The 26659-nt window shown below is 40.6% G+C and overlaps 2 long non-coding RNA genes and 1 pseudogene across 2 annotated transcripts; 1 reads left to right on the forward strand and 2 right to left on the reverse strand.

Annotated features, from left to right (window-relative positions):
* Positions 1–159: 159 nt before the first annotated feature.
* LOC116312777 lies at positions 160–26572 on the reverse strand (annotated as a pseudogene).
* LOC120434329 lies at positions 21800–22271 on the forward strand. Its single transcript, XR_005609051.1, has 2 exons — positions 21800–21937; positions 22020–22271. It is a non-coding gene; the product is annotated as an uncharacterized LOC120434329 (long non-coding RNA).
* Positions 22326–23129, reverse strand: LOC120434328. Its single transcript, XR_005609050.1, has 3 exons — positions 22968–23129; positions 22771–22882; positions 22326–22690 (listed from the first exon to the last, which is right to left on the reverse strand). It is a non-coding gene; the product is annotated as an uncharacterized LOC120434328 (long non-coding RNA).
* Positions 26573–26659: the final 87 nt, after the last annotated feature.

The raw sequence follows: 26659 nt of genomic DNA on the forward strand, positions 1-26659 counted from the left end.
CTGTGTAACAGTTTTCAGCAAAGTTCAGGTGTGTACAAACCAAAATGACGGAGGTAAAGGGGAAAAACTGTTTCTCTAACACACAATCTGGATTTTACATCACTCAGGAAAGACTACTGAAAGAAACTACTGAATGAAATAAAGTAAGGACAGGTGGGCTTTAATATAATCATAGATTCAATTTATTTAATGCAGGCAGAAGGCTAACAGCAATAATATATAAAAATCTATTCAACAGTTATAAAGGATACAATTGAAGTAATCCGTTATCTTCACTTATCCCTATTCCATCTTATTCTACTCTGCTTAAAACCCTCTTTGATCTTTTAAAGCGGTGCTGAATGAAAGTTGAGCTCAAACCAGCCTTCCTCAGCTCTGGCAGGTCCCCATGACGCAGGAAAAACATCTTTGCCTCACACTGTGCTCTCAAGCAGAGAAACATATGTGCAGCTACAGGAACGAGGTCTTTGCTGCAGGCTGGAGGAGTCCAAGGGTACACAAATGTTCTACTTTATTACTGTCAAAATATTCTTTCATTAGTTACTGCTATGCAGATAAAACACAACAAGACAAAGACCCTCCCCAATGCTGGTACTGGTAAAACCTGATGATCGCATAACAACGTCTACATTCTTACAAAACTGAAAAGTAAAAAACAAACAAAAACAAAACAAAGTCAGTTGAAATGAACTAAATAACCAAAAATGATATGAACCAAATAAACTGAATAGCTACAAAATGTAAAAAACAAAATAAAAAAACCTTCAACATTTTCTATTTATTAAAAAACAAATAGCTCAAATGCACTTTTACATCACAAGACACCAACTCCAAATCAGCAAAAGCTATCAGCTATCAACGAATAGACAGCAAATATAAAACTTGATATTCAAATTGAGTTTCAACCAGCCGATAGATAAATATTCTCTGAACAGCTCTCCTGTGAACCTGTATAAATCCTTAGATCTTCTGTTACGCTTGGCTTCTCAGATGTTGTTCTCTCTAAATGCTTCAAGATTACGACTTCTCAAACATATGCTTTGTCAACGAAGTGAGTACTCGTGTGTCCAAACAGATGACTTCTGTATGGGAACATTTTCCAGCAGCTTTTGCAATGATACGGTTTCTCACTTGTGTGCTCTTTTCACGTGTGCCGATAAACGACCACTACTTATAAATTTTTTCCTGCATCTTTTACAATGATACGGTCTCTCACCTGTGTGCAGTCTCATGTGTATGGTCAAACTACCCTTCTGTGTTAAACTTTTCCCACATGTTTTACAAGAATACAACTTCTCACCTGTATGGGCAGTCATATGTCTTTTAAGTGAATATGAAAAATAAAAACTTTTTCCACAAGTTTCACAAGAATACGGCTTCTCACCTGTGTGCATTCTTATGTGCGCCGATAAACTTCTTCTACGTCTGAACATCTTGCTGCATATTTTACAATGATACGGATTCTCACCTGTGTGTGCTCTCTTGTGCATATTTAAATTACCCCTGTGTCTGAAACTTTTCCCACATGTTTTACAAGAATATGGTTTCTCACCTGTGTGGGCAGTCTTATGGTCTTTAAGTGATGATGACAAATAAAAACTTTTCCCACACGTTTCACAAGAATAAGGCTTCTCACCTGTGTGCGTTCTCATGTGCACAGTCAGATTACCCTTCACTGTGAAACTTTTCCCACATGTTTCACAAGAATATGGCTTCTTACCTGTGTGTATTGTCAGATGTCGATTCATTTTGTACATTTCATTAAAGGATTTTCCACAAAAATCACATGTTAAATACTTTTTTCCTGTGTCAGAGTTACACAGATTCTCTGAGTTACTATTTGTCCCTGAATCTAAATTCCAGCTTCCTTCATGATTTTGGCTCTCATTTATAGGACAGCTGTGGGAAAGAAGCTGGTCAGTGTTTGCTTCTGGGTCATGGTGGTCTCCTTCCTCAGCAGCAGTCACCATAAAGGTATCAGTCTCCTCCTTCAGTCCAAGCTGCTCTCCCTCTGTGATGTGATAATAGAAAAACATGCCTGAGAAAATACATTGTCAAAATAAGACTTTTACAAAGAAAATAAGTGTCATCCACAAAGGCTGCCACTCCAGAAATAAGCTCATCAACAGAGGAACATCAGCAGACGTGCAGCAGTAAAGGAAGAGAGAGGTAAAATGGCAAGGTAGAAAAGCTGCAGGCAATAAACATACACTGAATCAATAAATGATCAGTATGACATGACAAACGAACTTTCTAACAGTAATAACATTAACAAAGATGACGTTTTGATACATTATCAGAGTGTTTGTGATCATGCTCATGCTGGAAATGAAGCCATTTCCAGTCTCAAGATGATATTATACGGTGGATTAAATCTGCATGTACTTTTCTGCATTTATAATTCCTTCAGTTTTAATATGAGCTCCAACAACACTGGCTGAAATGCAGCGCAAACCATAACAGCACCTCCACCGTGTTCAACAGAAGGCTGCAGACGCCGACTGTTAGACCTCTCTCCTGACCTCCTTCAAACATGTTGATCATGATTCAGATTCATAACTTAGATCCACACAGTGCAGTCCTGTCTTCTGTTTGCTCTTTGTTAGCTCACATCTCCAAAAAGCCCTCACAATCATAAATGTCCCGCAGAGCTGTGATCAGGATCCTCCATGAGTCAAATTCATGTGTGACTTCATTCAGACTTTTACATACCTGTAATGTGAAGCTGTATTTTGGGCTTCCAGCTGATATCCATGAGTCTGTGCTGATGGTCGTTCTCTTCCTCGTACTGGATAGAATTATTAATAACTTCAAATATTTCTTTAGATTTGGACTGAATAAATGTAAAAATATCAGAGCTGTGAGAGGGGAGCTGGTCAGTGTTTGCTTCTGGTTCACTGTGCTCTCCTTCCTCAGCAGCAGTCACCATAAAGGTATCAGGCTCCTCCTTCAGTCCCAGCTGCTCTCCCTCCTGACTGCTGCACAGTTCCTCCTGTTCCTCTTTAATCTGTGGAGGTTCTGGTTCCTCCTGGTCCACACTGGAGCTCCTCTCCTGGTCACAGAGCTGCAGCTCGGAGAGAACCTCCTCCTCCTTACAGACAGGCTGCTGTGGGACGTCTGGAGGAAAAAAGGACACGAGAAAAAGAAAAGTGATGATGTTAGAGGTTGGACTCATTTTTTAAAATCAGCTTTGCTCCTCAGAATCTCAAGAGGTTGTGAGCAGAGCCGATTATACCCAGAGTTACATAAAAGTAATGGCTGACTTTTGTATTTGTGCATTCACGCCTGCTGAATTATTGCAGATGAGGCGGGTCCATAGTTGAAGTTAATGTCAGTTGCTCTGGAACATGAAAGTTCGTCCCCTGAGCAGTAAAAGCAGCTTAGAAACTATCAGCAGCTCCATTCAGAAGAGCTGCTGTTAACCAAAGTGCTTCTGCAGGTTTTCATGTGATCTGCGAGCTGGTAGCAGACATTTTTAACCAAATCATCATTTTGTAACATTTTCTGTAGATTACACTGACACTGACAATTCAATTCAATTCAATTTATATAGCGCCAAATCAAAACAAAAGTTGCCTCAAGGCGCTTTATATTGTACAGTAGATAGCACAATAATAAATACAGAAAAAAACCCAACAATCATATGACCCCCTATGAGCAAGCACTTTGGCGACAGTGATCTGGGCAGAAACTGTTGATTTTCATTTGCTGAATTCTTTAACTCCTTAGAAGGAACCCTGACTATTATGACAAGTTACTCTAAATATGTTACAAATTATCTTCACTACATAAAAACATAGTTGAGAATAACTACAATTTTTTTTGTTTTTCATTAAATCTTTGTTGTTTAAAACTATTTTGGAGCCGTGGGAGCGGCGATGTTTTGTCGCACACAATGCATTGTGGGACGATGACATGTATTGGTTGTTGGCAGTATAGGCGCTTTCGTTCAGCTAACCTAGGTTGTTTTTTATAGTGTACCGAGGGTATTAATCAACTTGCCTTTTAGTGACCTGTTTACGACTTGGTAGACCAGCACTATGGCGGTCATGGAGGCTAACAAGGGCTGCCCATAGAACATCTGGATTAAGACATACGGCTTCAAAGTTTTGGTGCACTGTGTTGCATGGAGAATCTGTAAGAACAACGATGTCGCAATTTCACTATATAATAAAAATTAAAATGTGATAATGATTTTATCATGCAGTTATGCGATACCATGGATAGCTGCTGCCATAAAATTGAGCTCTTTACGCTCTCAGTCACCGTTGCCATTGGCAAGCTGTAGCCGCATAGACACCAGTAGTTTGCCCTCACTCTCGCGTCCTCGTGTGATGGATTGTTTTCATCTTCATCTAAACTAAGTGCTGGTTGACTATTTTCATCCTCCTCTCTTTGCACTGGTTCATACTGGAAAGGTTGAACAGAACCCATTTTCAGTGCTCAACTCAATGCTGTGCAACCGTATGACATCACTACCCAGAGTGCATTGAGAAGTTAATAACAATGGTAGCCTACTGGTAAAATCGGTTTTATATAAAATGTGCTTAAAAGGAAAACATTTGGCGTTTTAATACTAGGGCTGCCACGATTACGTCGACTATCAAAATCGTCGACGACTAATTTAATAGTCGACGTGTCGTTTGAAGCTTTGTAAGATCCCAAAAGACGCAGGAATAAGTAGTAGGATTTAAGAGTGTAATAACGGACTGAAACAGATGATGGCAGCACTGCATGTACAAGGATACCAGCTGCTGTTAAACCCCGAAGAAGAAGAAGCAGTGTCCGGTATCGTACCTGTGTCCAAATTCAGGAACCGCATCTTCCTGTGCCCGCATTTGTAGGCAGATTACATTACAGCAACACGACGAAGACTGTCCAAATTTAAAGACTCCAACAAACGCGGCCGACAAATGCGTCCTTCATTTCCCCAGATTTGAAGGATGGGTTGGGTGTATCCCTCGTGGCCCAACCTACCCCAGAATTCATAGCGCGGCTCTGCTCCGTTTCCAACAATGGCGGCAGCTAGTTAGTTTTAATATTACTCTTATTATTCTTTCTGGGTCACAAAATAAACGTTTAACATACTTTCAGGCGAGACTGTAGCTGTGTAAACCTCAAATATCTGCTCAGTTTATCAAGACACCACATATTTTCAAAAGCGCTCTGACGTTTTCGGAGACGTCTGTTACCCACCAGCTTGATAGCGAGCCGGGGTTCAAGGCTCACTAGAGCCGGTGAGAACACCGGACTCCCGGCAAATCTTTTTAAACCCCCTCACGGTTTTTCGCCACTCTGGTTCAACAGGATATATAAGTCACTTAGATAACTTAAAAATGTTATTGTTTGGCTTTTTTTAGTATTTTATTTGTTCCTGAGTAAATCGGTTTGGCTGAGATTAAAGTTATAGTTTTTACACAGCTGAATAAACGTCAAACAGACAGCTGATTATCAGAAGTGTGAGATGCTTGAGAATATACTCCGGTGTCCTGTTATATTTTAGATAGCAAGGATCAGACGGCTGAATTTATTAAACTCCACCGAAACAATCTGCAAATTTCATTAAAACTTAATAAACTATCATCTTGTCTTTATTTTTAGTTAGCACATACCTAAACACTAGGGGTGCAACAATACTCGTATCGATATTGAACCGTTCGATACAGTGCTTTCGGTTCGGTACGCATATGTATCGAACAATACAAAATTTTTCATTTATTTTATCAACTTTTCTTCTGACGACGCTGTCCGTGTTGAGAGCTCAGTGGATCTGCGTTCGACTACTCCGCCTAGGCTGCACTGTCGAGCACAGATCGACTGAGCGCAGCACAAGCTGGCAAGACAGAAGCTAAGCTCGTTGCAACATGGCAAATTGAACCTCCCCCACCCTCATTCAGATCCGGCCTTTGGAACTATCTTGGTCTTCATGTGAAGTATGACCCTGAAGGTAATCGCGTCATGGACAAAAGTAAAACAGTATGTCGGATGTGCCAGGCAATGCTCAATTGGTGGGAACTAGTGCGTTAGCGCAGTTAGCTTGTTGTCAAGAGAATATTGTATAATATGATCAGCTATATGAAATGTATCTTTTTATATTATTATTAAGGACATGTCTAAGTGACTTTTCACCTAGTAACTTGTGTGCAGCTACTAACCGTTTCCTGTCTTCAGAGAACAGAGAAGTGAAACCTCAGCTCTTTTAGAAGAACATGCAAATGTAGTGAAGGGGAAAAACCCGCGGCTCTAAATGACGTTGTTACCTTTGTACGCACATACACACACACACACACTCACACAGAAAAGTATAAATAAAGGACGCGGACAGTCGTGGGGCGCAGTTCGTGCGTTCTACGACTGCCCCTCGCGAGTGAAAAACTTCTGCAGTGTTGTGTTTTCTGACTCAGCCGTCTCAGCTGAAGAACGGCAGGTTGATTTAAAGAAATCCCCTGTCACTTGTTAACGTGTTGACGCCGTCCAGCCCCACACACGGGGCGATCCGCGGTAGCTCGTTAACGGAGATTTGCCGTGTTATGGCGTTAATGTCATTTTAACGAGATTAACGCTGACAGCACTAGTGGGAACACAACGAATATGACTGCACGTTTACGCCGACATCGTCCTAGTGCAAAGACAAGTGGAAGCAGACAAAAACAACAAGCACGCATGCTACAGACTTTACCCGAGTCATTGAGACAGCCGTCAGCACATGATTCTCCTTATGGGGACCTGATATGTTTAATATGCTGCTGAGAATATAGTCCAGAAGAAGCGTATAGTATAGCTTTTATTTTGGAAAGAGACATTTCTCTGTAATAAACTCTTTTCCAAAGATGAGTGATTTCTCCATCAGATAGATTTTTTAAATTATTTTGTTGTTTCAGCAACATTAAATTTAAAAACTGTACTTTTGAGTTAAAATATATATTTATAATTTTAATAAATGACAAATTAAAAAAAGCATGAACATGAAAAAGCATGAAAAATATCGAACCGAACCATGAATTTTGTGTATCGTTGACCCCTACTAAACACTTCAAGCTGTAAGCTAATGATAGTTATATAAGAGCAGATGCATGCTGGTGCAATAAGCTGTACGTTTTATGTCCAATGAATGCATGATCTGATTAGTCGACTAATCGCAAAAATAATCGGTGACTAGCCGACTATCAAAATGATCGTTTGTGGCAACCCTAAAGGGCATTCAAAGGACTGAAATTGGAAGCCAACGAGTCTTTGGCTGAATATCTGGAACAAGCAGCCAAACTATGGAAACATCACACAGGTGTGCGGCCTGATAGGAGTGAGGCAACCTTACTCTTGTGGAGAAATCAGTGTGAAACTGGATTGCCAAGATCTGTACAAGACTCCCTGGATGGGGTGGTCGACTTGAGTGCTATGACAGACTTGTTATAGAGAGAGTACTTGCAACATCATGTCAGGAGACACAGAGAGAAATCGGAGCAAAACATTAAACAATTAACCAAAAGGTTGCTTAAACATCAGGTGGAAGAAAAGGACTCAGAGTTTAACAAGAACAAAACAAAAGCTAAACAAATGGTGGCTGTATCAGCTGACTTAAAAACAGAGATACAACAATCTGTGGCTGCTGCGTTGGCTACACAAGCACAGCCTGAGCGTGAACCACAGCTACAGCAACAACAGCCAGGTCCAGGCCCACGATTTGTCCCAATATGGAATACTGGCAGAGGTATCGGTTGGTGGTTTTTGCAGGGCTCTAGACTAACTTTTTGCCATGGGCGCACCGGTACGCCTAACTTTAAAAATTTAGGCGTACCGGCACAAAAGTTAGGCGCACTCAAATTTTTCAACCGCATCGCTTAACACCGCAGTTTTACATGTGCACTTTCTTTAGGGGGGAAGTCCATACAGACAATATTCATTTCTAAATGATTAACTAACAAACTTGTGCTTAAATTGCTTTGTCAATATTGTAGAAAATGTTAAAGTTAATCATCATCTTGGCTCCTCTGACGACCTGTTTGCTGCTGCCTGCTGCTGAAAGGCAGTGGGGAGAGGGGACACTTGGGCAGTGCATTTATTGCAGCATATAATGTGTTTTCTGGATACACTGCTGTTTTTTCAGCATTCAAAGATTGATGGCACCGTGTCAGAGCTGGCTATGAATTTCAGACGGATCAGGCCTTAACTTAACACAAAAGTTATCAATAGTTCTTTTCATCTTTTCTTATTACCCACAGCTACATCCACTTCCTTTAACTTTAAATATGTTTATATTGTCCATTCTGTAAAATAGTCAGATGTCTATTCATATTAATGTACAGAATTCACCTGCTGCTGCTTCTACTGCACATTCACCCAATGTATATACTATATATATATATTTATAATGTTATTCCTCTACCCCCCCCCCATGTTTTTGCACATGTCGAGGATCGTGTCAGGATACATTTCACTGTGTGTTATACTTGTATAACTATGCATGTGACAAATAAAGAACCTTGAACCTTGAACCACTTCTGTCGGGCCTAGGCTGCTCACTAGGGCTGGGTATCATCACTGATTTCTATAATCCATTCGATTCTGGTTCTCAAAGTCCTGATTCGATTCAATTTAGCCTCAGACAGTCAGAAATATTATAATTCTGATCATTTATCAGTACTGATACACATGAGACTTCATCAGAATTGTGAGCATCACAGCAGATGCCTTTGTGTCAAAGTAACTGAGAATAAAACACAGAAAAACATGAAGGAGATTTTCCTGGTCTGGCGTTTTATAGCAGATAACCTTAAAAATATTCTGCAATATTCTGCAATATTGCATAATTTTAAGAAGTTTAAATTTCTTCAGTATTGAACAGCAGAAATTAGGCTTTCTTGTCCGAGGTCATTTAAGTGAACAAAGAAAAAGAAAAGAAAAAGACAGCGGCCGACAGCGCTGTAAACAACGGTAGACTGGTGGGTAATAAGCGAATAAATAATGCAGAAAACAGAGATTTGAGACGGGAAACTGTTCTTGAAGTACAGAGAGAGAGAGAGAGAGGGAGGAGCTGTGCATGAAGTGTGATTTTTATCGTGGTGGAAGCAAAACAGCAAAAGTCAGAGGGAATTCATGGCGACATTGATCAAATGTGAAGCGTAGTTTGCTGCTTCTTTTTGCTGCTGGCTCGGCGAATTTTGGTTGGAGAGACAAAACCTGCAGCTCAGAATCAGCGCAAAAAAGACGTAAACACAGCACGGACCCGACGCATCAGAATCGCTGAGCTCCGACAGCGTGTCCGTGTTCGGGCCGTGGGGTGAAAGCCGAGAAAGACAAAGCTGATTCTGATGCGTCGGGTCGCTCTGTGTTTACGTCTTTGTGTGGAATCCGTTAATGAATTGATATCGCTTTATTCAAGCTACTCTCTCTCTCTTCCACCTGCACTTTCAACTGGACCACGGCCAATCAGAGGTCCCGCCCCCTGACTATCTCTGATTGGTTTAGTCCACGATAGGGGCATAATGTGTGTCTGTTGTTGACCACACGGAGAGTTGCAGAGATTTTTTTTTTTTTGTTACCCGAAAATATTTTTTTTTTAGTCGCACCACTGAAAAACTTGGTCACATTTGCGACCAAATTGGTCACACTCTAGAGCCCTGGGTTTTTGGCATGAGAGATTTTAACACAAACCATGGAGTAGTGGCATTTTTGAGCTCAAGTGCATTAATTTAATCACCAGCAAGGAAGACAAAGATCTCCAGCACGGTTACACAGCTGCATGTCACCTATGGCACACAATCAACATGGCTGAAGGAATGGCAACAATGGACAATACACCACATGACTGTGCAGAGAAAGCAGTTAAGGATATCAGATTTTGCCATCGTGTCCGGGTCTGCCTTGGTCTGGAATTGAGCATGCCACCCTTTTCCAGCTGAGAGTCATGGCTCTGGACTTGGAGATGCCAATTCTCATTTCCGCTGTTTCACACTCTGCACCAGGTGACTTACAGCTGCAAAATGCATCAAGACACCACCAAAAGAAACAAGTCGTCTGTTGAACACAAAGTTAAGATTCTGGGACCACCAAACCTGAGACTCTCTGCCACTTTGCTGTACTAAGAAATCCTGATGATATAAAAGTAGAATGTAGAGTAGAACTGGTGATGAAGGCCAGCACTGCTGGAACCCATCATCCACCAGGAATGAGTCCAACTTATTGTTGCCAACATGGACCAAGTTCAGAGCAGCTGTACAGGGACTAACTGCCCTTTGACAATGGCAAAATAGCCAATAGTTCCAAAGCACCGTTCACAGGACACCCCAAGGACTGCAGTCGAATACCTTCTCCAAGTCCACAAAGCACTGTAGACTGTTGGGCAAACTCCCACACACCCTCGAATAGCCTCAAGAGGATAAAGAGCCAGCGTTCGACAACCAGGATGAAAATTGCACTGTACATCCTGAATCTGACGTTTGACGAATGGATGAATTCTCCTCTCTAGTACTCCAGCGTACACCTTCCCAGGTAGGCTTAGCATTGTGATCCCCCATACAGCTGGAGCACACCTTCCCTTCTTAAAAGAGAGTACCACCAGCCCAGTCTGATAATCCAGTGGTCCCACCCTGAGTTCTTTTCTGGATAGAAAATAGTAAAAATAAGCCCTAGATTCCCATTTTAATCAGCAAAGGAGCTGGTCAGATGAAATGAAACACATTTTACTCCAATTATAATTGGATGAAGGGTTTAAGAGTTTCAGCTCCTTAACATGTGCCACCCTCTTTTTAAAGGGACCAAAAGTAATTGGACAATTGACTCAAATACCATTTCATGGGCAATTCTTTTGTTATGTCATTATCAATTAAGCAGATAAAAGGCCTGGAGTTGATCTGAGTTGTGGTGCTTGCATTTGGTTTTGCTGTGAACATACAACATGCGGTCAAAGGAGCTCTCCATGCAAGTGAAACAAGCCTGAAAGCTGGAAAACAGAAAAAACCCACCTGAGTGGCAGAAATGGGGATCAAACCAACCTTTCAGATGGTAGGTGACCTGCTCTACAAACTGAGCTACAGACATTTGACTATAGTTTCAGTCATGTGGTCAGTTTCTCTATGGATCAATGACCTGATCCTCCCGATAGGATCCCCCCTGAGACTAACTTACCTATTCTGTAGAGCTTTATTTCAGGTTTCCAGTTGACAGCCAACTGCCTTTGTTGATTGTTGATCTCTTTGTACTGGAAAAAAATTCTAATGTCTTCTGTGTCTTTTGGTTTGGTACAAAAAAAGTTATCAGAGCTGAGAGATGGAAGCTGTTCATTGTCTGCTTCTGGTTCACTGTGGTCACTTTCCTCAACAACAGTCACCATAAAGGTATCAGTCTCCTCCTTCAGTCCCAGCTGCTCTCCCTCCTGACTGCTGCACAGTTCCTCCTGTTCCTCTTTAATCTGTGGAGATTCTGGTTCTTCCTGGTCACAGAGCTGCAGCTCAGGGAGAACCTTCTCTTCACAGACAGGCTGCGGTGGGACATCTGGAGGGATGAAAATAATAAAACAGATGTGATGATTAAAAAAAAAAAGGTACAAATCAGTAAATATCCTCTGCAACCATAAGCTTGTATGAGTAAAAAAATTAAAAAGGGGAATAAAGTCAACTACATGAAGATACTGTCATCTCTACATGTAACACATGTGCAGCCTCACACACTATCCATGCTCAGATTTCTCTTAGCTTGGTCTTATATATAAATCTGACTTCTTAGCTAAAAAATCATCAAGAGGAAAAAGTTCAGACTTCAAAGCTTTAAATGGTTTCAGCGCCTGCTGTTTGAATGGTGCACAGTGCAGTCCTGTCCTGTTTGCGCTTTGTTAGCTCACATCTCCAAAAAGTCCTCACAATCAGAAATGTCCCGCAGAGCTGTGATTAGGATCCTCCATCAGAGGGACACTCACCTGTCCTGTGCAGCTTGATTTGGGGTTTCCAGGTGATATCCAGCAGTCTGCGCTGACGGTCGATCTCTTCCTCGTACTGGACGATCGTTTTTTCAAACTCCAAGAATATTTGTTCAGCAGCAGCAGTTAGTCGCTCGTTGATAAACTCTCTCAGATACTGAACTGAAGGCATTGTTACTGCCACAGCTCACACACTCCGTGCTCAGACACACAGGAGGAAAGCTAACACCATTAGCGCCTTTCCTTTGTTTAGTTCCGCCTGGTGTCACGTGATAAAGCTCCGCCAGAGCGGGACTGTTAACGCACCTCCCTCTCTCTATCTCTCTCTCTCTCTTTTATCAGTGAATGTAAAGTATTACAGAGAGCTCGGGCAGTCAGTGTAAAGCCCCTAACACCACAGTGATGTGCTGACTCTTTTCGGTCCCACACTCGCGGCTCTGTTCACACACGCGCCTTTCCTTTCTTTACTTCCGCTTGGTGTCACACGGTTGTTGTTCCGGCAGAGGGCATTTACCTTTAACTGTTCCGCTGTCGAAGATTTCTCTCTGTTTCAAATCAGTTTCCAGCTGAAATCATTTTTTTTCTACATCCATGAAAAACAAGAAAATCACAAATATCATAAATTAGAATTTGAAGTTTTCTGTTTTGAAATTATCTGAATGGTTTTCTTACATTGAACTTTAACATGATTCCTATCTTGAATCCACTGCCTCCTTCAGCTGATTGACACCGCAGACTCAGATGACATTTTTAAATCTTATTTTTATAAAAGGAGTTACTGTTTGGATTTGGTGAGTTCAGAACAAACAAACTGCTCCTCGGGTGTTAGCGGCTAGTTCCCGGCAGGTGCAGTTTCTGACCTCGCTGGAAGCTCAGGTGTACCCGTCCAGCTGTTCTCCTCGTGTTCTGGAGGCTCAGGAGAACTAGCTCAGCTACCTGCTAATCCACCACTACAACAAACACATTTTTATTACATAGGAACTCACAAAGCACTTCCAGAACAAATTATTTGTTAATTATTATTACGGTTTGGCCATAAATTAATTTTTTATTATATTCAGATCTTAAATATTTGGCCTTTTGTCTAATAAATCAGAAGTTCTGGTGCTCATACTTTCATATAGATGAGATGATTTAACTTATTACTGTTAACTGTGTTCTTTTCAATTTTAGTTTTGCTTTTAATTCCCTGTTTGACTTTTGTCATGTGTATTTTTTTTCTCTAATCATAACCATGAGAGATTCTGTTTTTCCTTGCACACAATGCTCCATACTCCCTCCTCACAGTGATTCTAATGCTGCTAACAGTCGGTGAACCAGGAGGAAGAGGAAGTGAGAGAAGTGAACATCCAGCTCAAAGAGGAGGGCGACATCATCCAGTAGGCGGTGCTCTCCTTCTGCACTGTGTTCAACCATTGTGTCAATAATAAGTGCTGCTGTGAAGAGAACAATTCTCAGACTGAATGTTGAACATCAGCTAGTTTTATTGCAAATGGTAAACTATTCAAAATATGAGGACATTTGAAAGAAAACGAGGACTGACCAAATAATGTTTTGGACTTTGGCAGTTTGCAGGCTCCATGAGCTGACTTTTAGAATCATATTGGTCACTAACTCTGGGACAAGGCCAGTGATGCATTTGAAAGTCAGTTTTAAAAAAGAGAGAAATCTGTCTTGGCATCTAAAAAAAACATCTTTAGAACAACACAGAGCAAATAAACTCATTCCATTGTTAATTTAGTAACTTGGGAAAAAACAAAGGAAATATTCAGTTCAGGGACTTTAAATGTAACAAATGTTTTTAACTAACTTCCTTTTTTCTTTTATTTTTTTTTTTAAATCTTTGCTGTACATATAAAGTATCTATCTATATATCATCATTTAGTGAAAATAGATAATTTAAGATTCATCACATTCACATAAGTCATCATTTCACTAGAAACTTTGGAAGCCTTGACATGACTTAAAAGACTGAAGCAGTTAACATATGCTTTTGTCATTGGACTGATGACAAAGACAACAGAGAAATGAAGCAGTAAAGATCAGAGACAGAGACAGAGCTGCTGTGGGTTCCAGAGCTTCTGTTCAGGGAGAACCTCCTCCTCCTGCTCCTTCTGACAGATGTGCTGCTGTGGGACGTCTGGAGGAACAAAAGGAAATAAGAAAAAGAAAATAGATCGAGTAGAGTAACACACAGAGGTAAAGACACAAATAACCTCACTGACTGACCTGAAACTGTTTCTGACTCCACCCACTGATGCTGAACTCAACCAATGAGATGATTTCTGTCTGCAGAAGTCAAACGACAGCCAGCCTGATGTTGAGGAGAAGGACTGCAGCAGAGAGGCTGCTTAGTTTCTTCATTCTGCTGTCTGACTAACCCAACAACTAAAGACATGCTGCTTTACCTCATTTTACTTTTCTCTCATATCAGAGGTGAGTGTTAGACAAGAGAAGAAATCTGTTTGAATGTTCAGCAGATCATCTCTGCTGCCATTTGTTAGCTTGTAAAAACACCTGATATGGTTCAAAGTGACAAATATTCTACATGTAATAGAACTCTTTAAAGCTGCTGATTGTTCTCCTTTATTCAATCATGTTTATTGATCCATCTCTTCCTCTGCATGTTCTGTTCTTCCTCAGAGTGTAAAGGAGAAGACAAAGTGATCCAGGAACAAGGAGATGTCATTGCTGCTGAAGGAGACACAGTTACACTTGGATGTACATTTGAGACCAGTTACCCTGGCCCTACACTGATTTGGTACAAGCAAGAAGTAAACAGTTACCCAAAGTATATGCTGAAATGTGTCTCAGAGTCAACAGTTAAGGCTGCAGAATTCAATGATGACAGATTTGATGCTAAAATCAACAAGACAGAAAAGTCAGTTCCTCTGAAGATCCAGAAGCTTCAGCTGTCTGACTCTGCTGTGTACTACTGTGCTCTGCAGCCCACAGTGACAGGAAACACCAAAACTCTGTACAAAAACCTTTGGAGCAAAGACAACAGAATACTCCACAACATCCACTAGAGGGAGCCACACACTGTTAAACCTCTGATTCTTGCGTTATTGGACTGATGACAAAGACAACAGAGAAATGCAACAGTAAAGATCAGAGACAGAGACAGAGCTGCTGTGGAAGCACAAAACTATTGGCTGAGCTATTAAACATCAATCTGACCCTCAGGCTCCTCAGTTTATACTCTGGAAAGGAGCATGGTCACAGAGTCGTGTTCAATATATTCCTGATGATCGATATGACTCAGAAACATCACCTATATCAACTAAACAAACCATAACAGCCCTAACCCTGGCTGACACAAACATTTCTACTAGTAAAATGAGACAGGCCGCCATCATTTGAAGAATATTAACAGAAACTCCACAAAGAATTTAAAAGTGATGGATCAAAAAGAATGTTTCTTTCTTTTCATATTCAAACTTTAGTAAATGTGAAAACATCGATGTGATTTGGACTGTTTTACAGATTATTATGGGCCTTGTACACAATAATCTTCACCAGTTCCCAGATAACTCCACCCACTCAGGCCTTTGCCCTTTCTGGGTTTGTCTAGGATTTGGTAGGTTGTGAGGCAGGTGGTAACAAATGTTCACTCTTTTCACCAGCAGGTAGGGATGTGGTTTCTCTGGCATTGGTTTAATTTTCATTCTTTTTCAGACTTCCACTACATACAGACGTCCACACACTCACAATATACTGTCAGCCTTTCCACATTTCTTTTAATTCACTATAATAAAATGGTTGATTAAACAGTTGACGTGGTCTGAACTTCATGATATATATGAGCAGCTGGAACTCAAATGTCAGCCTCCTACTTGTAAAATTCTGTTTTCTACACACCTCCAAATCTGCATCAGAGATCCGACAACCAAATATTTTTGGGACTTCCATCCATCATTCCACGAGTTCCACTTCTGAGAGTCCATATTCATGGAGCCATAGTGCCAGATATTTAATCTGAAACATCTTAAGGACCGAGCTCAAGTGGCTTTATAATGACAGCATTCAGGTGGGAGGAGTCTGAGGAACAGACATAGACCCCTGTCTAAAAGTTTTCAACAAAGTTCAGGTGTACACAAACCAAAATGATGGAGGTAAAGGGGAAAACTGTTTCTCTAACACACAATCTGAAAGAAACTATTGAATGAAATAAGTAATGACAGGTGGGCTTTACTTCAATCACAGATTCAATTTATTTAATGCATGCAGAAGCTAACAGCAGTAATCTATAAAAATCTATTCAATAGTTATAAAGGTAAAATTGAAGTAAACCGTTATCTTCATTTATCCCTATTCCATATTATTCTACTCTGCTTAAAACCCTCTTTGATCTTTTAAAGCGGTGCTGAATGAAAGATGAGCTCAAACCAGCCTTCCTCAGCTCTGGCAGGTCCCCATGACGCAGGAAAAACATCTTTGCCTCACACTGTGCTCTCAAGAAGAGAAACATATGTGCAGCTACAGGAACGATGTCTTTGCTGCAGGCTGGAGGAGTCCAAGGGAAACAATCATCCCCTCGGAACTTTCTACTTTATTACTGTCAAAATATCCTTTCATTAGTTACTGCTATGCAGATAAAACACAACAAAACAAAGTCAGTCTAAATGAACTAAATAATCAAAGGTATTATGAACCAAATAAACTGAATAGCTACAAATGTAAAAAACAAAATAAAAAAATCCGTCAATGTTTTCTATTTATTAAAAAACAAATAGCTCAAATGCACTTTTACATCACAAGACACCAACCAACAACAGCCGTTGGTTATCCACTAATAGACAGCAAATACAAAACTTAATACAAATTGAGTTTCAATCCCCTATAAATAAATACTGTATATTAATAAATAAAACCAAGACTAAAATCCATTTTTTTTAGAGTCAGCATATTTTCACTGAAGAATTAGATGAGAACAGATTAGATGAAACTCTGCTTTATACATAATAAACATGCAATAAATGATGCTTGTCGGAATACAGTCTAAAGATATTTGAACTCTGAAAGCTCTCCTGTGAACAAGTGTAAGTCCTCCAATCTTCCTTCATGCTTGGCTTCTCTCCAAATGTTTCAAGACTACAATTTCTGAAAATGATACGCTTGATACACCGGTGAGAGTTGTTCTATGTCCAAACAGACACTTCTGTATGTGAACATTTTCCCGCATGTTTTACAACATTATGGTTTCTCCCCTGTGTGAGTTTTCATGTGCCGCCACAAATGACTGTTATATGTGAACATTTTCCCGCATGTTTTGCAATGATACGGTTTCTCACCAGTGTGCGTTCTTATGTGCCCAAACAGCTGACTTCTGTATGTGAACATTTTCCCGCATGTTTTACAACAATATGGTTTCTCACCTGTGTGTGTTCTTATGTGCACTGATAAATGACTGCTACATGTGAAAATTTTCCTGCACGTTTTACAATGATACGGCTTCTCACCTGTGTGCGTTCTCATGTGTATAGTCAAACTACCCCTCTGTGTGAAACTTTTCCCACATGTTTTACAAGAATATGGTTTCTCACCTGTATGGGTAGTCTTATGGCTTTTAAGAGATGATGACACATAAAAACTTTTCCCACATGTTTCACAAGAATACGGCTTCTCACCTGTGTGGATTCTGTGATGTTGATTCATGTTGTACTTATTCTTAAAGGATTTTCCACAAAAATCACATGTTAAGGACTTTTTACCTGTGTCAGAGTTACACCGACTCTCTGAGTTACCATTTGTCCCTGAATCTAAATTCCAGCTTCCTTCATGATTTTGGCTCTCATTTATAGGACAGCTGTGAGAAAGAAGCTGGTCAGTGTTTGCTTCTGGGTCATTGTGGTCTTCTTCCTCAGCAGCAGTCACCATAAAGGTATCAGTCTCCCCCTTCAGTCCAAGCTGCTCTCCCTCTGGTTCTGGTTCCTCCTGGTCCAGACTGGAGCTCCTTTGCTGCTTCCAGAGCTGCTTATCAGGGAGAACCTCCTCCTCCTCACAGACAGGCTGCTGTGGGACGTCTGGAGGGACAAAAGGACACGAGAAAAAGAAAAGTGATGTGATAATAGAAAAACATCCCTGAGAAAATACATTGTCAAAATAAGACTTTTACAGAGAAAATAAATGTCATCCACAAAGGCTGCCACTCCAGAAATCAACTGAGGAACATCAGCAGACGTGCAGGAAGAGAGAGGTTACGCCTTCAGACAATAATTCTGATGGCAAAAGAGCCAAACGGGAAAGGCAAAAAAAAAAAAAAAAAAAAAGGAGAGAGGTTAAATAGCAAGGTAGAAAAACTGCAGGCAATGAACATACACTGAATCAATAAATGATCAGTATGACACGACAAACCAACTTTCTAACAGTAACAAAATAAAAAGATTGTGTTTGTGTCGTTTTTATGGCATTCATGCAGGTTTTTGTTCCAAGTGCAAAGAACGTTTAGTTGATTCTTTAAAGAACTTTCAGTTTGAATACATTTCCAGTACATTTAAATAATATATGCTCTTTTTATATTTTGCATGTGTATTTTAAAAATGTCAGTTGGTAAAAATGTACAGATGAGTGAGATAAATAAAATTGTAATACTGCGCAAAAGTCTAAAGCTATCCTTCATTTATGTTTTGTCTGGAAAATGGGGAAATGATGTAGCAATTTAATGAAATGGCAATTTATTGAAAAGTATGCAAAACCAAACACATTATACAGTATTAGGGATGGGTATCGAAAACCAGTTCTTGTTGAGAACCGGTTCCCACTGTTTCAATTCCTTGGAATTGTTTGCCATTTTTGCAAACGATTCCCTTATCGATTCCAGTCGCCCCGAATGACGTCACCACGTTGTGGAGCGTCATTTACCTGGCAGGAAACATGACGCCTAAGCGGCTCAAACGCTCAAAAGTTTGGTTATACTTTACGAGAACGGATGACAACAGGGCAACTTGCAATACTTGCAAAGTAGATATTTCATTTAAGGGAGGAAACACTACGAATATGCAAAAGCATTTGCTCACAAAACACGCGATGACCTTAAATGAATGTCGTGTTTTTAATTCCGCTCCGGACTCGTGAATCTCAACCCAGCAGCAGCGGTAACATTTGCACGTCCTCTCCCGTTAATGCGGCAGGTAAATAATCAACTAACAGTGCATATTATGTTAGCGCGATCTGCCTTATTACAAAACCTACCATTACTGTGCATTTAGGTGACCATGATGAGACAGACAGAGTCTGGCAGTTCTCGCTGCAGTCTACAGTTAGCGTCTCCTTTCAGGCCAGGATAGACGAATGTCACCGAGCAGTGACTAAGTTTGTGGTCAAAGGCTTGCACCCATTTGCCACAGCAGATGCCCCCGATTTTCGGTAAGTGAATGTGTTTAATTGTAGGCAGGGACATTACTGGATATTCTTGTGTAATTGCTACAGAATAATTTATGTTATACTTTGTTATTGCTACAGAAGAATATTTATTTTATTATTTTACATTTACAATTTTTTTTCCCGGGGACCCTGTGACACCCCATTGAAGAGCCGTAGGCTGTGGATCTCTTAAGATCTCACTGTTGGGTTTGTAAGGCCATGTTACTCCTAAATTTCTATCTTGTTCAAAGAGAAGATATAAAACAGTTCTAAGCTAATCGACCTTAGTGTTCTCCTTTTTAAAAAAGAATCGATAAAGAATCGAATCGTTAAACAGAATCGAAAATGGAATCGGAATCGTGGAAATCTTATCAATAACCATCCCTATACAGTATACAAGGCAAAGGTTTGTACAATTTTAAATATTTGGTATTGATTGATGTGGTATCGCTACCTTTAATCTTCACCACAGACTGAACACAGTTTGGCAGCTTTTTTTGTCATTTATTCAGGTAGTGTTAAAGAAGAGTTCTCCAGGGTTCCTGAAAAAGATTTATAGATATTCTTTGGATATTGGCTGAATTTTGTTTTGTTGCCTGTCAAGACTCCACACTTCTTCAGTAATGTTGAGGTCTGAGCTCCAGGGAGACTGATCCATGACTCATAGAAAAACACACAGAGCACCATCTAGATGAATGCATCATCAGACTGTTTGTGATCATGCTCATGCTGGAAATGAAGCCATTTCCAGTCTCAAGGTGATATTGTACGGTGGATTAAATCTGCATGTACTTTTCTGCATTTATAATTCCTTCAGTTTTAATATGAGCTCCAACAAAATTGGCTGAAATGCAGCGCAAACCAGGGCAGTGCCTCCACTGTGTTCTACAGAAGGCTGCAGATGCCGACTGTTAGACCTCTCTCCTGACCTCCTTCAAACAGGCTGACCTGATTCAGATTCATAACGCGTGTGATGGTTCGGGCTTCACGGTTCAGTCAGTTTTACTCATGATGGTAGAAGCAGAACGATCAGAGACGTTTACAAATACGAGCGTCCAAACTAACCACAAGAAACAAGATAATGATCCCAAATACAGCAGCACTGTGTAGCGGCCGGTGGTTAACATGAAGGGGACATGGGCCCTGTTTCAGAAAGCGGGTTTAGAAAACTCAGAGTTAAAAATGATACTCAGGGTTGAGTAACCCCGAACTGTCCAACTCGGAATATTCGGTTTCAGAAAGGCTGATAACAATTAGTTCAATCAACGCGGAGTTGCTTTAACCCCAAGTTAAGCGCGCACGAGGATACATAAAGCCCTGATTAGTGGAGCACAGATTAAGCGAGTCACCATGGAGACGGAGGGAAAGAAGGCGCGGTCAATGTATTTTACAGCGCTTGAGGCCGAAATTCTGATGGCAGCATATGCCGATAACATGCAAATTTTTATGGAAAAAAAAGTAACACAGCCTCAGCTGCAAAAGAAAGGAGCATGCATGGCAAAACATAGCCGACAGAGTCAATGCGTGAGTGTTAATTTAAACATTGATCTAGGGATTTCCACCCATTTAACACGTTATTTTATTATATTTCATTTTATTTTTTATTTTATACATTTTATTTTGTGATGTGATGTGAGCGCAGGTGCAACCCAACAGGCCCCAAACGTTCCTGGCAGCAAGTAAAATGAAATATTAAAATATAGTCCAAACAGGTAAGGTGTAATTGTATTATGAGCCATAGTGCTTGGTCTGTTTGTCCTATGTAAATCAATTGCAGTTAGAGGCTACATTCATTTTCTTTCTGTAAGCACTTGAAATTATCTGAGCACATTACAAGTACATAGTTGCTTACTCTGTATGCTCAAATGTGACCCGTTATAGCCAACAGAAAAAAGCGGAGGCCGAAAAACAGGTGGGGTCCTCCACCACCACCACTCACAGAGGCTGAGCAGTTGGCCCTCAGCCAAAACAGTGGGCGCCCTGTGGCTGAAGGCATCTCTGCGGGGACATCCTCTGAGTCAATAACCCGCAAGACACAAGTGCCTACATAAGAGGTAAATTCAAAATAATACATGATGTGCATACATCCTTTCTTCACAGTCACCTTTGCAGTGCTACTCATTCATTTGATAAACTCTTTACCATAATGAATTATTTTGTAGTGAAGTTATTTTCCTACTGATTTTGCCTTCCCTCAGTCTTGGTTGTCTTTGAGAGCATAATGACAATGAAGTGTAAGGTGATTGGTATGTTTGTTAATTGCCATTTGGTCCCTTGTAAGTTATAAGTGACCTGTATAAACCTCATATTCTATCAGTTGATGGTGATGGTGTACTGCATCTGGTGCAGCCTCCTGTTGAGCCAGACCAACATGCAGTTGTGAGTACTCTTAATACTCCACAGATCATATGAGTTTACAGTAGAACAGCAATGTTGTTAATTTCTCTACTACAGGAAAATAATGAAGAAACATTGACAGCTGTTACAGAGGAGGAAGCAACAGAGACACTTTATGAGGTTTACATCTTACAATGGAAAATATAACAATTGAATAAAATGTGGTACTATAATAAAACCATGGACTTTCTATGTCTCTAACAGAGTGATGATGGAAATGCAGAGGAAGAGGGTCCAGCCACTTCTCCAACAAACCTTTCCTCAGTAAGATGTTCAGCACTGATTTACAACCAACCTAAGTAGGCATGTACTATGAATGTCAATGCTATTTCCTGTGTTTCCATAGCTCCCTGTAAAGCAGCTGTACAAGACCTATTTGATCAAGAAAATAAAAAAAATGCGACTTGGAAATGGAACACTTCAAGCAGCAGATCCAAAAGACCAAGATTGAGATTTTACTGCTGGAACATCAGTTAAGGGTGGGTGAAGTGGTCAGAGATGGACGAATTATTTCAGTGTTTGAACAACATAATAATATACTTATTAATACTTTGTGTACAGGAAATACAGGCGACCAATAAAGCCAGTTGAACAAAAATCTGTTTATTCTTCTTTCAACATGTTGAGGTGATGGGTCAAAGGAAAGATTGTGACATATGGTGTCTCTGACTGCTCTTCCATCTTGTATGTCCGTGGGAGGGTCAGGATGTTCATGGTTTGGATCACTGCTGATGTTTGGTTCAGAAGGACAGTGTTCTCCTCTAATTGTGGCAATGTTGTGAAGAATCACACATGCCACAATAATGTCACATGCCCTTTCTGGGGTGACCCTGAGTCTTTGAAGGCACTGGAACCGGGCCTTAAGCATTCCGATAGTCATTTCAACTCTGGCTCTTGTCCTGCAATGAGCCAGATTATATCGCTGCTGTGGGCCCGGTTCAGGGTCAGGGTAAGGGGTAAGCAAATAGGGTAGACCTGGATACCCCCTATCACCAAGCAAGTAGCCAGTGAACTCTCCTCAGACAGAAGGATACACTTCAGTTCAAATGTCCCTGTAGCAATTGGTCTTTATATATTTTAAAGTATTTTCAACTCACCATGTCCAAATTTTGTGCTCAGTGTACATTCACAAAAAATTCGTGAGTCATGAACAGAGCCTGGCCACTTGGCTTCCACATTTGTGATAATGTTGGCAGCATCACATATGATCTTCACAGTGCAGAGAACACAAATTAGCATCCATTACCATAATGAAATAATGTGTTAGTTTGAAATGCTACAGGGAACTATGTACCTGTACATTAATGCTGTGGAAAGACTTCCTGTTCACATAGTCTCCTTCATTTACTGAAGGAGCAATGATTGGAATGTGAGTGCCATCTATACAGCCAATCACGCCTGGGAGCCCTGAAAATAAATGTAAAATTTAAGTAGTAGTTCAAGTATCACCACATCATGAATTAAGTTTTGTTCATCCTGATACCTGCAATTTTGTGGAATCCTCTTTGATAAATCTTGTGGGTCTATGACCGAGGAACACCACAAACGAGTACAGGAGACGTTTCAGTGCAACTCTAACATTCCTGACTGCCCGACAGACGGTAGCCTTGAAACGTGCTCAGCATCACCAATATTATACAGAAAGCTCCCGTTTGCAAAAAACGAAGTGCAATACAAATAATATGCACAGAACTGAGAGAATGTCCGCGATGTGTCACATGAGCAATATAAGGCCTGAGGATGTTATTCAAATAAATTATAGATTGTGCTGACAAACGGTAACGTTCACACAGAAAATCATCAGGAAATGATAAAATGTCCAAACGCTCTAATCACTCTCTCCCGGCGGAGAGCTCTGAGAATTTGGGCTTCAACATCTACTGGCTCTTCAAGGAAGGGGCACGCTATGTCTGACACTTCCTACAGTCAGGTTTCCGACAAAGAGGCGGAGAAAGTCAGGGTTAGTTGAAGTAAACCTGCTAGGGGGCAGGTTAGCTTCACGGAGTGTGTCGTCATAGTAACTCACTCAGAATTAATCTAAACTCGCTTTGTGAAACCGAAAACCCAGAGTTTTCGTTAACTCAGGGTATACTTACTCAGAGTTTGCACTAAACCGGCTTTCTGAAACAGGGCCCAGATGATGGAAAAAACAACCACAACAGACTCGTTGTTTTCCAGAGCTCTCAATATATTACTCCTGAAATCGCCAATGATCATAAAATTCAAGAGATTCCCCACCACACACTCCAGCTACAAACAAACATATACAGTGAAATACTGCACTCATTTTACCCCTGCACGGTTTAAACCCCACTAACTGTGATAAACTTTCAGGTGAACGTCATTAGCCCATAATCATGTGTGCACTCCATGAATCAGGCTTTAGGAAGTTGCCCTCAAAAACCAGTGGTTACTGGACTTCAAAACAGAAGCCTACCAAACCAAAACGTCCTGTCAGACATTGCGAGTGCGCGCTTCACCTTAGTGCACCCTCACACACCGCAACAACAGACTTGATCAGGGTGACTGAATGCATTAGTTTGTGCATTTATTTTGAAATGTGGTTAAAATATTAAATTTAAATGCAAATACAACATATGTACTATAAATACAAATCCTAATAACTAAGTAATCATGTGTTTGCAAGCAATACTTAATGAAGATTTATTTCAGATAAACAGCAGGAAAATATATTTGTAGGAATATCTGGTAGCAGCATTTTTGTGTGGTGAAAAAATTACATTCAGACAACTGGATGCTTTTTTTAATTTATGACGTTTGAAACTCTCACAAGTTTAACAGGAAACATAAAGCTGTTTGAAATGAATCAGCTTAAAGAAACTCGATTAGTGATGGACTCAGATGGATAAAAGGCTCAAATCCAGGCTGATTTCAGCGCCTGCTGTTTGAATGGAGCACAGTGCAGTCCTGTCCTCTGTTTGCTCTTTGTTAGCTCACATCTCCAAAAAGCCCTCACAATCATAAATGTCCCACAGAGCTGTGATTAGGATCCTCCATGAGTCCCATTCATGTGTGACTTCATTCAGACTTTTACATACCTGTAATGTGAAGCTGTATTTTGGGCTTCCAGCTGATATCCATGAGTCTGTGCTGATGGTCGTTCTCTTCCTCGTACTGGATAGAATTATTAATAACTTCAAATATTTCTTTAGATTTGGACTGAATAAACATAAAAGTGTCAGAGCTGTGAGAGGGGAGCTGGTCAGTGTTTGCTTCTGGTTCACTGTGCTCTCCTTCGTCAGCAGCAGTCACCATAAAGGTATCAGGCTCCTCCTTCAGTCCCAGCTGCTCTCCCTCCTGACTGCTGCACAGTTCCTCCTGTTCCTCTTTAATCTGTGGAGGTTCTGGTTCCTCCTGGTCACAGAGCTGCAGCTCAATGAGAACCTCCTCCTCCTTACAGACAGGCTGCTGTGGGACGTCTGGAGGAAAAAAGGACACGAGAAAAAGAAAAGTGATGATGTTAGAGGTTGGACTCATTTTTTAAAATCAGCTTTGCTCCTCAGAATCTCAAGAGGTTGTGAGCAGAGCTGATTATACCCAGAGTTAGAGAAAAGTAATGGCTGACTTTTGTATTTGTGCATTCACGCCTGCTGAATTATTGCAGATGAGGCGGGTCTATAGTTGAAGTTAATGTCAGTTGCTCTGGAACATGAAAGTTCGTCCCCTGAGCAGTAAAAGCAGCTTATAAACTATCAGCAGCTCCATTCAGAAGAGCTGCTGTTAACCAAAGTGCTTCTGCAGGTTTTCATGTGATCTGCGAGCTGGTAGCAGACATTTTTAACCAAATCATCATTTTGTAACATTTCCTGTAGATTACACTGATACTGACAGAGATCTGGTAGAAACTGTTGATTGTTTCTGTTTCATTTGTCTTTAACTCCTTAGCACCTGGTGTATCATATTTGTGAGTCTTTGTGAGTTTTTGAGACCTACATCATCAGTAGGTTTCTCTCCACTGAAAATCCTAAATGAATTTAAAAAAAATAAAATAAAAATGCAACCAATAAATTGAAAAAAGCCAGCTGTAACAAATATGATACAAATTAAAGTTCATATATGCATTTTTTATTGTCAGAAGGTTCACACTAGCCAGCGCTGCAGCTCCATTTTAAGACACTGATCAGCTCTAAACTCATAATTTCATACGTGCTTCATGTTCTCAGCTTATCTCCTGATATAAAAAGCACATGTTTACAGCCTGATGGCAACAAATGACACCAACCAGGTTCTCCAATAGATTCTGAGCCCGATGGACCCGCCCTGTTTTTACATCTATCAGTTTTAAATCAAGTTAAAGCTGTCTGAAGGTAAACACTGATCACAGATAAGAAGCATCTGTGCTGCATCTCACTGAGCAGCTGCTCGGATTAAACTGTCATTAAAGACAAACTCAGAGTCCATCAGCTCAGTCTGAGTTATTTACACTTAATATCGACATGTGTATGAGCCTCTCTCTCTGTCACACACACACACACACACACACACACACACACACACACACACACACACCGGCTCGGTGAAAATGAAAATGATGCATTCAGGTTTTTCTACCTCACAATCATAAACGTCCCGCAGAGCTGTGATCAGGATCCTCCCTCAGAGGGACACTCACCTGTCCTGTGCAGCTTGATTTGGGGTTTCCAGGTGATATCCAGCAGTCTGCGCTGACGGTCGATCTCTTCCTCGTACTGGACGATCGTTTTTTCAAACTCCAAGAATATTTGTTCAGCAGCAGCAGTTAGTCGCTCGTTGATAAACTCTCTCAGATACTGAACTGAAGGCATTGTTACTGCCACAGCTCACACACTCCGTGCTCAGACACACAGGAGGAAAGCTAACGGTTCTTCCGCCTTTTCTTTGTTTACTTCCGCCTGGTGTCACAATGTGAAGTTCCGTCAGTTGAAGGCATATATTAGTGGTTGGAAAACAGAGAAATAGTGCATTAGCGCCATCTGCTGGTGTGGA

This window comes from Oreochromis aureus, linkage group 18 (genome assembly GCF_013358895.1).
Source record: "Oreochromis aureus strain Israel breed Guangdong linkage group 18, ZZ_aureus, whole genome shotgun sequence".
Taxonomy (NCBI): domain Eukaryota; kingdom Metazoa; phylum Chordata; class Actinopteri; order Cichliformes; family Cichlidae; genus Oreochromis; species Oreochromis aureus.